The following is a 14,216-nucleotide window of genomic DNA, read 5'->3' as shown; positions in this document are numbered from 1 at the left end:
AAAATACACTATATATACGGTCACAGAATTTCAACTATAGAAGGTGCGTCTAAAATGTATCCTGCTTGCGGTGCTTTAATGCGCATGTGCATTGATTTACCCTGCGATGAACTATAAAGACAAAAAGTGAATTACAAAAATAAAGCCGCTGACGACTCTATGGGCACATCTAAGCGTGGAGGTGGGCTCCGGAGCCATTTACACTTTGAATTTAAGGCTTCTTTTGCATCCAAATGTTAAATACTAATAATTAGGTCCTGCGGCACCTCCCCTCATTCTGAGTTCAACCCCCACTGGAGGCCTGTTCAACATCTTCACTGAGGCATTTTGCGCGTCCTCTGTTCGGCTTTCTTCTGCTTTTAGCTGCCCGGCCTACACTTCTCAAGGCGCTCGACAGCCCGTGGACAGCGTATGGAAAAAAAGAAGGAAAAAAACTCCACTCTGCCTAACGCCGTGCCTGTTAAGTCTTCAGCTAATTAGCAAAAATGATGTCCATTCTTTTCTTTTTCAAGCATCGCGTCTCAGAGGGGGTGGCCGGGAGAATCGGACGGCGAGAGGGTAAATAAGTCAGGGAGAAAGGAGAGCTGCGAGGGAGGAGATGCATGCGAGCGCTCAGCTGGGCTGTTTTCAAAACACGCCGCTGAAAGCCTCTCTGTTAATTCAGCCACTTTTGTTTTTAGACCTTTTGTGTTTGCCAGGTTGACCATATAACGTCATACATCTGCTGTATAGATTTCTTGGCCTCTTCAGGGGAGCCGCCGAGTCCCCCACCTTTCCCTCCCTGAGGGCTCAAATTCACTGCTGGTCTGACATGAAAACACCTCAAGTGTGAGCTGCTGCTTGGGGGGAGCGTCACGCTGCAAGGCTGGGAAAGGCAGGGATGCTTTAGGAAAGCTTGAGAGATAAAACTCCTTATGCACTTTGAAAAATGTGCTTTGTCGAATCTGAACATTCCAAGGTAGTATAGTGATACATTGACTTCCATTTTTCCCCACTCGGATGAATTGAACTGCCATGAATCCATTCCAGCACGGCAAAATCAATTCTATTTTTTTTGAATAGACAAACAGAACTGTATTTTATGAAAAACATATTTAGAAAATATGTAAATCGATAAACTGCTTCATTAAGGGTAATTACTTTTGTCTCCTGTAGCATTCACATGTTGGATGTGCACCTTTAAGGGGCATGGCCCCGGTGAGTGATGCCAGCAGTTGGAGTCAAAATGGCCCAACTTGGCTGGTTCGTCGGTGTGTGAGCGTCTGGGTGTTAGTTGTGGCCTACAGCAGCTCCTTTTGAGCGTTCTCATTGTGCTATTTAGTCTTTGTCCGATTCAATAAACGGGCGGAAAGTGCATCAGCAACTGTGGCTCTCCTTTCCCACATCCAAGGGCATTACCATATGACATATTATTCCTTTTCTTTCACAATTGGAACAGTTCCCAGGTGTCCTGCTTGGACACAATACGTGTGTGAACAGCAAAGTGTGCACAAGTAACTGTGCATTTATTTTCACTCATGGATGCTGCCACCAAGATGCCAAAACACATTTCCCACTAAATGTAAATTCATGTATGTGCTGCATGTAGTGGACGAACACAAAAATGGCCTAACCTCATGGACAACACTGCTGATTTTGAAAGCCACCGTCAAATCAGAACATGTTTTTCATCCACATTTACGTTGTAGAAGCAGGGCAGTCAACAGAAATGTTACAGAATGTTGGGCAAAATGTATACAATTTCATGGAACAAATAATAGAATTTAGGCTGTATATGTAGGTTAGTGCTTCTGATAGTCTGTGTAGGCCTTGCTTGCCCTGACTGTAATTATTGTAAGAAATGTGTATGTTAGAGAAGCTTGGCTGTGAGGTTACTCAAAAGTATGGATTCATAATCACATAAACATATGCGGGAGTATAGCAGACAGCTTTACGCACTTAATAGCCATGACGTATTTCATGTCAAGGCGGTGGCGGGTGGAAGGGAGGAAGCCGACATGGTAAGATGAAGTCTTTGAGAGACTCACAGAGGCACAACAAAGTGGGAAATTAACAGCGTGGAAACTTAATAAACGAGTTGTTTCGCCGCGCCGCAAACGCCGGGTGATTCCCGCAGGAAGGGAAAGGCCAAGAGCGACGGAACGACAGCGCCGTCCTCCATCTGTTAAGACAGGAAATCGGGGTAGCGGGGGGGCGGCCGAGCACTGGGAGTGGGAGAGTCATAGTTCAGCAATTGCTATGGAAAGAAGGCCAGTGAGTCTCTGAAGCGATCTTCTCAATACAGTGAAACATCGCTCTTTGCTCTTACCACACATAGCGGAAAAAAAAATCCACTCTAGCGTGTCCTTTCAAAGCATTGTTTTTTCATGGGTGTTTACAGTTAGTGGTAACTCGAGTTACGAGTGAATCGCCTTACAAGATTTTCCAGATACGAGCCATGGTTTGGTTGCTGCTTTGATTTGGGAAGTTTAATGTCAAACTAAACATAAAACAAACAGAATTACATGTGTATTTAACAACCACATAGCTTTGCTTTACAACATCTTAATGCTAACAAACATTCCAAAACACCATGGACAGGCTAACACAGCGGTGTTACTGTGTTATAACTCTTTAAGCAATGGGTATTTGAACACAAACACAAGCAAGTGGTCAAAGAATACACAAGCATATTTGTAATCCTTTCTGAAAAATGATTAATTAGTGAAGCTTACTTGTGAATCTCTTCTTCATGTCTATATCATTTAAGCAAATGTACAGTCTTTTTAATCTTAATATAATTTAATTCAATTACAACATTACTGTATGTTTTTATAAAGTGCAATGCTATAAAGTACTATTTTTCTCAATTAAAAACACATTCCAGAAATGTATGTCCTTTATTTGAGAGGCTGAAATATATTAATGGAATTTCCATTTATTTCGGTGGGGAAAGATGATTTGGGATGAGTGTTTTGAGTCTACTGTGGGTGACTTTGTGAAAAGCGAACAATAAACAGGCGGAGGTTCACTGTACTAAGTTTGCACTGGATCAGGTGAAACACGGTTCACACTGGTGTTTTCCTTTAAATGCTCACATGGACATGGCTAAGTGTCGCTTATACGGCGCACTAAAAGGAACAGGATATTAAAAAAAAAAAAAAGGAGAAAAGACGAGGGGGGGGGTTGCTAGGCTGTCCGCATTGTGCGCTACTTTGCTGAAATGGGAGTATCTATCAGACACACATCCTATTAAACCAAGGGCAGCCAGAGAAATTTGTCACGTGATCGCCATCGCCGCGTAACTGCCTGCCGCCAAAATGGAGGCAGCGTCGTATGTCACTTATATGGAGCAATAAGCAACTTTGGGAAGGGTGCTAATAGAGACGCTTAGCTGATCCTGACAAATCACACACCCCTACACACACACCTATACACGCACACACAGGGTCACGCACAATAAGCTGAGAGTGTGCAAGAAGACAAATGTTGCATTTTAAGATCAAAAGGTGCAACAGAATAAGATGAGGCTGGCAATGCAAATACAATTACATTATTGAAAGTGGAACTGTATATCCGTCCAATGCGCACCAAATATTGTGCCAAGTGTGACTTAAATTTACGCTTGAGAGATTATAATGACTATAACACTGTACATTATTTTTTTAAAGCATTGCAAGTAGTTTGTACCAAACTGATGGGTATTTGATACGCATATACAAGTGACTACTTCTACCACTAATGATAATAATAGTAATAACAGCTGCAATGAAAAAATTGAATTGAATGAATAAAATAAATGACAATGACATAAAAGTACTGTATAATACTACTAAATTTATAATAATTAATAAAACTGCCATATCAATCATTATAATAACAGTAACAATGGCAATAATAATAATAAATCCTTCAAAATAGCCACTGAAAAATAGAAAATACAAAAATGTTATTATGATGAGTAAAAAGAATACTATACTGTATACCATTAAAGTACTATTGCTTGTAATGATTTTGATTATGTGGTAGTAAAAAAAATGTAAAAATTACACAATGAAAAAAGAGGGATATGCTGCTAAAAAAATTTTGTTTGTTGAATAAATGATCCACTTTTCATGAAAAGGTGATTTTCCGAACAAATTTAATGTGGCAAAAATATTACACAGCAATCAAAGTCCAGCAACATTCCAGAAATGTATTTGAAAATTCTGAAAATTGATCTTGAAATGGAAATCAAACGAATTGTCCTGACAATAAGCAGTACAGAAAATGGACAGATGGATTAAAAAAAAAAAAAAGCTTGACTTGTCAAACTCATTTAAGCAGAACAGTGATTCCACACCAGGGTGCTTCGGGATATTATCCAATTTCACTTTTTTTCAAACATAACTACGGTATCTCTGCTAGCAACATATACTGACAGGTAGAACAAGAAAATGCTCTTCTGTTAGTATAGTAAGTCATTTTGTGAATATTTGTTTCATTTCATCATGTCAGTATTGTGACATTTTTGTTTGGTAGTGTGCTGCAAGATTTTTTTTTTAATGTAAACTATGTCACTTGGTTCACTAAAGGTTGGGAAAGGCTGCTGTCAATCACTGCACGCAGTCAATGTTGTGCACTCACTCGAGTCTAGATGACGTCTCTGTAACTAGACCCGCGTAAATAAGAACTATTTTGTTGCTGTTTGAGCCCCCCATTGTGTTGGCCTGTACACATAATGGCACATCTCGTCGAGTAATGTTTCGGCAATTGTTGGAAAACGACTGAATGACTTGGCATTGGGCGGGTCTATTGTGTTCTCTGCCTTTTTTGTGGCGTGCGTGCTTGAAGTGCTGAGTCATGTGACTTACATCCACAACATCTTGGAGACTGAAGGACAAAACAGACCACTTCTGTTAGCAGTGCTGGTGAGTGGGTCCTGCCTTGGTGACAGATTGACAAGTTATGTGTGTTGAGGATAAGATGTACTTGTCAGAGTAGTGTTAATCATTTTTTATTTATACTTATTTTTGTTATAAACATTGCTCTTATTCTATTACATTGAGCTACATTCCACTCACTACTTTTATCCATCTGTTTTTGCTAGAGTGATCTATTTTTTTTGGTGTGTGTGTGGGTGGGGGGTGGGGGGCGGGAGAGGGTCGTCCGAGAGACCTCTGCCTCGGGCCCTGTGACATGACTCTGTTTCACCAATCCAATGTAAGCACCCGCCACATTTGTCTTTGGCTAGTCAAACAGAGCCCGGCAGTCACACGATCACAAACAAAACCTCTGCGTTTCCACTCAGAAGCAAAGTTGTCCAAATGACTCATTTAGATGGAGCATTGCAAAAACTTCACATTTCATCTGTGCTTCCCTTACACGCTACAGGAAGAGTTAGGTGGAGCTATGTTATGCACTGTCTTCTGTGTCTGCCTAAAAATGTTCACATTTCAGCCTACAAGAACTCTACTTCCTCCATTTGAGACCATTTGGCTGAATGTCTTTTATTTTCTGAAAATTTAATTTACCGTTTAATTACATTGATATTGTTTGGCAACTTTTCAGTTTGCACTGTCCTATTTTGTATTCATGACTATTTGAAATTCCCGCTCTGATTTAAAATAATGAATCTAAGTTCATCACCATGATCTCAGTACTTCAGTAGCTCTTTCATTGAAAGCTCAAGTAATTCCTACTTGACTACTTTTCACTTTTATTTGAGTTATATTGTTATAAAGTATGTTGTCTTGCGTGTTTGTCTGCCCACCTGTGGTTGTGTACTGTACGTCGTGCAGGAGTCAGGCTCAGGCAGTGGGATTAGGCCCACTGAATACTCTGAAACAGGAGCCGCGGGGGCCACTTGAGGCTGTGCAATTGAGCAAAGTGTAAAGGCAGAGGGAGGGGAACTGCGCTTATGTATGTAATCATGCAAGGAATATCCATTGACGTGCTGAAGATGGGACGAGTCCAAGCTCCTCATTGTCTTGCCATTCAGGAGCAAAAGTAACAGTGTGACTGCTCCCCCTGGTGTGCTCGCTGCTGCATTGCTTTTTGGCACAAGCACAGGCTGCCTCTTAATTAGAATGCAGACACCCCCAAGGTCAAAGGGCACTGAGTGGAATGGGAACACTTTGGTACACCTTTAGATTTGTCTTTAAAGGTACAATTGACACACGCACACACTCAGCGGAAAAGAAACATTTAAATGAGATTTTTTTAAGAAAAGCATGCAAAGTTGTTATCTTACAAGTTGAGTTTTTTTAATACGAAAAAATATAAGTTGTATGTGTAAGTCAGAGTATTGAAAGAAAAGTTTTAAAGAAAATCATTAAATAAAAGTGTAATATTTCACTTATTGTTTCAAGAATTGAGTCATGACTTAAAAATAAAGTTACATTTAGTTGGAAAGCATACATTTAAACAAAATAAGGTAATTTTGCAAATAAACAAATAGAGCTGAATAGAAGTTTATTACTACAAAAAAATAATGTTTCAAGAATCAGTTCATGTTAATATACAGGTATTCCTTTGATGTATGTGCCACTTAATTTGTGTAATATTGTGAGATTTTTTTTATTCTTGAGTTTTTATTTTGCCAGAAAAACAACAAAAATGATTCTAGTAATCTTATTTTTTTCTGAGATTAAGACATTTGGACAAAAAAAGCGTTATGATAATAACCAACTTGTAAAATTACAAATACTCAACGTAATTATTTTAATATTGCAACTTTACTCATGTTGGGATAGTTTTTTGTGGGAAAAAACTCCAACTATTTTTGTCATGTGACTTTTTGTCTTCATTAAAGAAAAAAATCCCCAACAAAATTGCAACCATGCGCTCGTAATATAGTATAAAGTCAGCTTTTACACTTTATATAACTTCCCAATCATAATGTTCAAATGTTTTTTTGGGCAAAAAAAATTTTACTAAGCTTTGTTTGGACATTATGGTTTTTGGGCTGATCAAAGATGTAACTTTATTCTCATAAAATAATGATAAAAATAATAATAATAATAAGTTTCAAACTCAAGGCCTGGGGGCCAAATACGGCCCGCCACACCATTTTATGTGGCCCGCAAAAGCAAATTATGTGCATCGACTTGACATTTCTTGTTAAAATACCAAGAACAAATTCAGGTGTGGCTGTTTTGTTTTCACACAAGAAAGGAAAAGAAAAGTTGTTTGCGGATTTCAATTTTGTGGTGAGGAATGTGTGAGTTCTTTTCAAGCCTCATCAAAAAGCACACAAAGGGTCAGCCCCCACACACACACCCTGTGCACACACCCCCACGCACACACACGCACACACACACACACACACACACCCACACGCACACGCGCGGTGCACGAGTACAGCCACTCCAACATGTGTAAAGACAAAATGTACTTCTCATATTTCAGAAAACTCATAAATCACGACGGGGTTAATGCTCCACAAAATCCCTTCCCCATCCTTTAAGTGCTAAATCATCACTTTGCGGCCAGGCTGGCAGGAAGCACCAAAAGAAGACAGCCTCTCAAGACATCTGACTGACTCCCCCACACATACCCCCCGCCCCCATCCAACATGTTTGCCTTGCGAGAAATCACACCAGTGGTGGGCCCACTTTTCTGGTCAAGGGCCACATTTGATTTTCAGAGCGGACAAATGTATGGGCCAGGTCATTCGGAGATGACGCTGAACAAATAAATAAATAAAAACTATTAACGTGCAAGTAAAATATGTAATTAAGTTTTACTATTTTATTTGTAAGTGATATAGAAAATGGATGGATGGGTGGTTATACTAAATGAAAATTATTTTGTTGTAATGCATTTTATTAATATTTCTTAATTTTCGAAATACAATGCATCAGTGAACAAAATCCTTTAATAAGGCAAATGAAGATATTTTAATTTAATCATTTTATTTTTAAAACAAAGTTTAAACAACATAAATCAATGTTGCAAAAAATGCAGTTATAATTAAATCAATTATGACTAATTAAACAATTTAATACAAATTAAATAAAATATATGTACATTTCTTTATTTTACAAATAGTTTTTTACTAAAAATATAATAATCAATCCCATATTTTTATGCAAGGTACACTTAATTAAATTAAATAGATGAAAAATGAAATACTTCCATTAATAATTAATTAATTTCCTTAATACTGCTGTAACATTCACATGGATGAATTAAAAGATTGAAATATATGGACATGTACAATCGTTTCTTTTTTATCTTTTATTTTAATTATTTATTATAAATTAATCAATCATGTCTTTTTATACTGTGAATGCTTATTTTAATTACTTTAATTATTTAATCAACTTAATATTTTACTTTAAATAATATTGAATGTACTTACGGTATATTTCTAATTGCTTATTTTACTGATGTTATTTCATTATTTAACAATAAATTATTGAATCAATCATGTATGTTATTGTTTATATTTATTCACCCATAATTACTGAATAGTTTTCATTTATACTGTATAAACAAATGTATTCACAAAAATCTACATGTTTTTTAAATTATCAATGCGTTGTAATCAACTAATTAAAAAAAACGCATTCAACCATTACTAGAGGGTGCTTGATAATGTAAATGCTCGATGGGCTGGGTGCAAGAATTAATCTGGCGGTACGTGGCCCCTGGGCTATATTTTGCCCACCCCTAGATTAGACAAGCGTCAAGCACCGGGTCTCGACCCGCGGGCCTTTGGAGGCCGGCTGTAACCTGACCCAATACCAGGTGTATGCCTGTGGGTCAAAGGGGCTGCTAAAGCAACTACCCCCCCCCCCCCCCACACACACACACACGTACGCACACACGCACACCCACCAGCCCTCAATAAAACCCTCCCTGTTCCAATTAACTCTTTTAAAGCCAACATGGCTCCCGTGTACAATTATGTGTTACAAAGAGCGCTGAAAAGCCTCATATTCCCTTAATTGTAGCAGCCCACACAAATGTCAGCTAAATGAAATGTGTAGTGTGTATTTCTAATAGAGAGCATGTTAATGGCGCGACAGACCCCCACCCACCACCCAACCCTCCAAAAGCCCCCCTACCCCCACTGCCTTCGCCCACCTAACCGCCCGCCTTTGCTTTTACTTTCAAAATAATTTACGGCGCCTTTAAAGTACCCCGTCATCTGCAGCCAGAGACCCATAACTGTCCTGCGAGTCGATCATTTACCCGCCGATCTCCTAAGTGTTACGTGTTAATGGGGAAGGGAAGGGGGTGTTGGCAGGGGTGGTGGTGGTGGGCTTGTTGAAAACACGAGGAAATAACTAACAGTTCCAGAAGCAACAGATCATCCCCGCAGAGAGGAACGCTTCATAACACCGTCAGGACTGCAGTGGTTGAATCCAGTTAGTGCGGGTCAGGGAGGGCACAACCAGTGCTAGAGTGCTAAACTCTTCTTGTTTGTTGTTATTGTTAAGGCAACTACAATTGTATCACACCTAGCTAATATTACAGTGGAACAGCGATAGTTGTGCTGCTTTTGTAGTTTTAATTAGACTTCAGAATGAGTTCAAGATTACAGCTGACTGTAAACGCCACAAAAACCCTACATAAAACTCAATGTAAGGTCTGCAGCAACAGATAGAAAGCTGTTGTGTGTGTAGCCAGAATTTCTGCCTACACAGATGCTTTTTCCCCAAGGCTGGACTGGCTATCTGGCATATAGGGCAGATGCCCAGTGGGCTGGCGTCTTTTGGGGCCGATGCAGTGCTATATAGTTTTATGTTTGTTTAGTGTGTTATTTCATCATAATGAAGTATATTTTCACTTATTTTTATAATGCACTGTAGTTATTTTCAAACACACACTGATTGTAATAAGAAAAATATACCATATATCATAAAATGTAAATGTAACTATTTGGGGGCTGGAACAGATTAACTGCATTTCCATTCATTTTAATGGGAAATGATTTACAAACATTTTGAGTTATAAGTGGGTCACGGAACGAATTAAATTCATAACTTCCAACTGTAGTTGCTACCATGGGTGTCGATATGGAGGGAGTAGGAAGACTTTCGAGGTGTCCAAGCATGTCGGTCCACCCCTGTGCCCCAATCCGCAGTGGATTGAGGCCCTGCTTTCCCACCAATCGACATAAATGGGTAAAATATCAACCCCCCAGTCGACAAAGGTGGCAGGGGCTCTTTGAAAGGCTAGTATATAAAGTAATGTTAAGGGTGTTTACTGAGGGTGTTACTGATGCCCTGAACTTTAAAAAAATAAAAATAAATAAATAAATAAACAAACAGGTGTATGCCTGTGGGTAACTCGTTATTTTTAAAATTGTAAAACTAATATAAATATAAAATTACAAGCTAATATAGAGCTTCACTTTAGTAACAGACTCAATTTGAGAAGCAAATGTTTTGATTAATTAAGTTGCTAAGCCTGTTTATAGCATGTTTACAATTTATTTAGCCTTTTTAATCTAGCAAGAAATCCACAAAAGCACACCTAACCCATTTCCCAAACACTAACATATTTAATTTCATACACGGTAAGATCCAGAGCAAGCAAATCAGCTCAGTAATTAGAGGTTTGATTATTTCTGTATTTCTGAAGTATCCTCGGGCCGATAGTGGCCTACAACTCGACCAAAATCCACAAGTGGCAGGCCTGGGAGGTGTATTAATTGATCCAGTATGGCCTCGCATCACACAATGTGTTTGGATAGGTGTTTCTTGTAAAGAGAACACAAAAAGGCTTTGTATCACTTCACTTTAGCCGCTGCTGACTCAATTAGGAAGGAAACTAGAGTAAATACAAAAAGCCATTGTCTTTTCTTCCAGCTGCAACACCAGCCAAAGATTTTACACAACGCCCCTCTACGTATGGTATGGTTGTCTCTTATAATATAGATGCATATGCTGTGAGGTGAATATGTAGGAGGTCGACAAGCTGCATTATTAGAAAAATGGTTTGTATTGTTGAATCAAATTACTCATTTATTGCTAAATGATTGAACTGCTTGTAAAATTTTGGAATTTTTAAATTTCAGTAAATGTAGTTGGGTAATTGGCTGAATGAACAAGACAGTTCAGGAGCAGAGGTAATGATTAGAGAATGGGGGCCATTGGGAATTTCGGGAGTTATCCCCAAATGGCAGCTCCATTCCCGGACAAGATTGGTGCAGATCAGGGCCGTTTCATTTTAATATCCACTTAATAGATGGGGTTAGTTGGCTCATCATTTTATTTATTGCATCACTCATGGTGTTAGACCTTTAAGAAGGCATTTTGTGAAGACGTTGTAAGGTGGACGTTCGCACGATTGGGGGGTCGTATGTGTACTATCTTAATCAATGCCAGCATTGAATTAGCGATTTAATATATTTTTAGGTAGTATTATGTTGATGTGAGTGTGCCTATAAGGTATAGTACAACTTGCACAAAGCGGTGCCTGTGACCTCAAACAAGCTGGTGGTTTTTAATTACTCTCTGTAAAGTTGTCATTTTGACAGAGGATTCCGCCCCACAGCAACAATATGCAGTATAATATTGAGCGCGGAGAACAAGAGCAATTGACAAGACAGAAATATTGTAGTGTACAAATCTACTGATCCCACTACATGTTAACAATAAACAGTGTTTTGTGCCCAACTAACAAACGTATTTCACAATATGCTGTACATCAATAACCATGCCCAAAGACGTACAGTGCATTATAAATTGAACTTTCTATAGTTTAAAAATCAGGATTACAGAAGATAACATTCAATAATTTAACAAAAACATGTCTATTCTGAAATATACTGTGCTTCCATTTCTGTTCTCTTCTAGTGGTCGAAAGTGGAATTACAGTGCACCCAGTGTTAAAGAGAGTAAGACCAAAATAGAGTTATTAAATTAAAAAAAAAAAAGTTTTCAAAAAACGGTGAAATGGCAGGACCGCAAACCAAGAACCCGCAATGAAGGGGGGGTTTACTGTGGATGAAATAAAGAGGAAAGTGTCTTGACACTCAGTCTCACTGCCTTTCACCCAAAGGGGATTTCCGTAGTGAGGCCAATTCCTGCGTGTACTCACTGAGTGACCCATGACCGTGACCGCGCGGGGAGGGGGTCACCGGTCCAGACTTTTTATGGCCATGTCTGCCCCCTGCCTGAAATAGTAGGTCGGCTAGAGCGGTAATGAAAAGCAGCAAATTGAGAGGCTCAGGATGGTGCTGCTGCTTCTGCTATTGCTGCTGCTCCGTTGCCCTCCGGGCTGGAACTGACGACAGCATCATGACAATGACAGACAAATATATGAGAAGTAAAAAAAAAACCCAAAGCACGTCGGAGGGAGACTGGAGCAAAAGGTGACAGAGGACTCGAATCTACATGTTGAATAAAAGAGCAATTTAGTACCTTTATGGGTTCTGGGTCTCGTGTGCCGCACCTGTGAAGGGGAACTCGCTGCAACCTTTTGTAGCGAGAGCCTTTCAACATGCTCCACAATGGGAGAAAACTGTGGGAGAACATGCTACACTACTTGTACATACAATGCTTTCGGGAAGTAGTCACAGTGCTTTACTTTTTCTACATTTTGCTATTTCACTGATTAGTTCCAAATTGGAATTGCTTACCCCTTAAAGAAGCCAAGTCAAAAATGTTCTTTACAATAATGTTTTATGCACCCCCACTAGTGTGAACAGGGTATTCTGGTTAATTATTTCAATGCCAGCCATTTGAAACCATTTAAAAACAAAAGAGAGAACCTACTGAGTGCCAATTGGCTACAATTACATAAAAATTACAGACGAAGTAGGGACGGATCATTAGAATCGATTTGGGCGAAAAATGAATTTGACCATATTTGGACTTCGTCTGAAAGCGATGATATGTAAAATTATTTTAATATTTCGAGATCACAATTGTTTTCCGATTTACAACTACAATTAAGCAAACGAACACACACAAATAAAATACTTTTTCAGATATTGTGCAGTTTTGTGTCGCTGGCAGCAGGCGACTGCACATACCGGCTGCCTCCTGTCATGTCAAGTGCTGTCAAGCGTCTCTGAAAACGGCGAATGCTGGTCACCAAAACTGCACAAAGTCTGAAGAAAGAAGTTAAAAACTTTGATTAATAAGAAGACGTGACATACGTTTTTGAGACAAATACCATACACTTCAATCGCGCAGTTATCATTTATTTTCCCAAGCCACAAAGAGCCGCAACATAAGGATGAAAGAGCCGTATGCGGCTGTGGAGCTGTGGGTTGCCGACCCCTGCTCTAGAATCTTTCATCAAAAAAAAAAAAAAAAATTCCACTTTATTCACTTTTTTACTAGTAGAACATCGGTTGGTTGCACCCATCCAATTCACATTTTGGATCAAAACATCCAGAAAACAAGCCTTTTATGAAAAGATATTTTCTCCACAACAGTGACTTTTAACGTCTCAAAATCTTAACAGTCCTTTTCTTCTAAAAAAAAAAAAAATACCAACAACAATTAAATTGTGTTATATAAAATAAACACATAATTTACAAATAATTACCAGTGTAACAATTTTATATTTGACAAATTTTATAAACGGTTTGCATACTATTTAGTAATAGTAGTAATAGTATTTGGTAGGGTGCGTGCGTGTATGCGTGCCATGCATGTACGTAGATATTGTTATCGCTTCTAAATTGAAATAATCTCTGTCACCTTTTCTCTCGTTTGTGACTCTTTGAAGTAGATTTAACATGACAAACAATTGGATCAATCACAAACTTCTTGTAATGGTCAAATTTCCAAATATCCACCATGTTCACGAGCTCCCCATATTGTTTTGATGCGAGGTGATCTCATCCAAAACAGACCCAACACTGCCGTCTGCTGGCCATAGTTATTTATTTATCTATTTATTTAATTTACTTTCCCAGCTTCATGATCAAATCACGCTGCCCATTACTTTTCTCTACCAAAAAATTCACCTGTTCATATCTATCTATTAATTCGTTTCGGTACGGCATGTTCGGTTCAGTCCACTTGCGTTTGGTTCGGTCCTCTTATTAGCGCGAGCTTACGCACGGGCGCTATTGATTGTTGCATGCGCGAGAGGCGGGCGGCGGCACTAAAGAGGAGCAAACAAATACGCAAACAAGCCAGAGCTCGAAGGTCCCCTTGTACACTGCGGTCTCCTGTTTGGGAACATTCTGGCTGTCCTATTGAAATCGCCGATGGGGAAAGCTACGTGTATAAGTCCCAAAGTTTTGTGCCGACATTGCGACATAAGATGGGCGGCTATCCTGT

The 14,216-nt window shown here is 39.0% G+C and overlaps 1 long non-coding RNA gene across 2 annotated transcripts in view; it reads right to left on the bottom strand.

Annotated features, from left to right (window-relative positions):
* LOC147148621 (uncharacterized) overlaps positions 1 to 14,216 on the bottom strand; it is a 148,699-nt gene that overhangs the window by 28,695 nt on the left and 105,788 nt on the right. Inside the window, exon 3 of one of the 2 annotated variants that reach the window (XR_015086633.1) lies at positions 13,014 to 13,030. The exons of the other annotated variant lie outside the window; for it this stretch is intronic. This is a non-coding gene — a long non-coding RNA (uncharacterized LOC147148621). Of the gene's footprint in view, positions 1 to 13,013; positions 13,031 to 14,216 lie in introns of those variants that run through there. 2 annotated transcript variants of the gene reach the window in all.

Source organism: Filicampus tigris, chromosome 4 (assembly GCF_054856515.1).
Source record: "Filicampus tigris isolate MCC_2025a chromosome 4, RoL_Ftig_1.0, whole genome shotgun sequence".
NCBI lineage: Eukaryota > Metazoa > Chordata > Actinopteri > Syngnathiformes > Syngnathidae > Filicampus > Filicampus tigris.
This window is presented reverse-complemented; position numbering and strand designations above follow the sequence as displayed.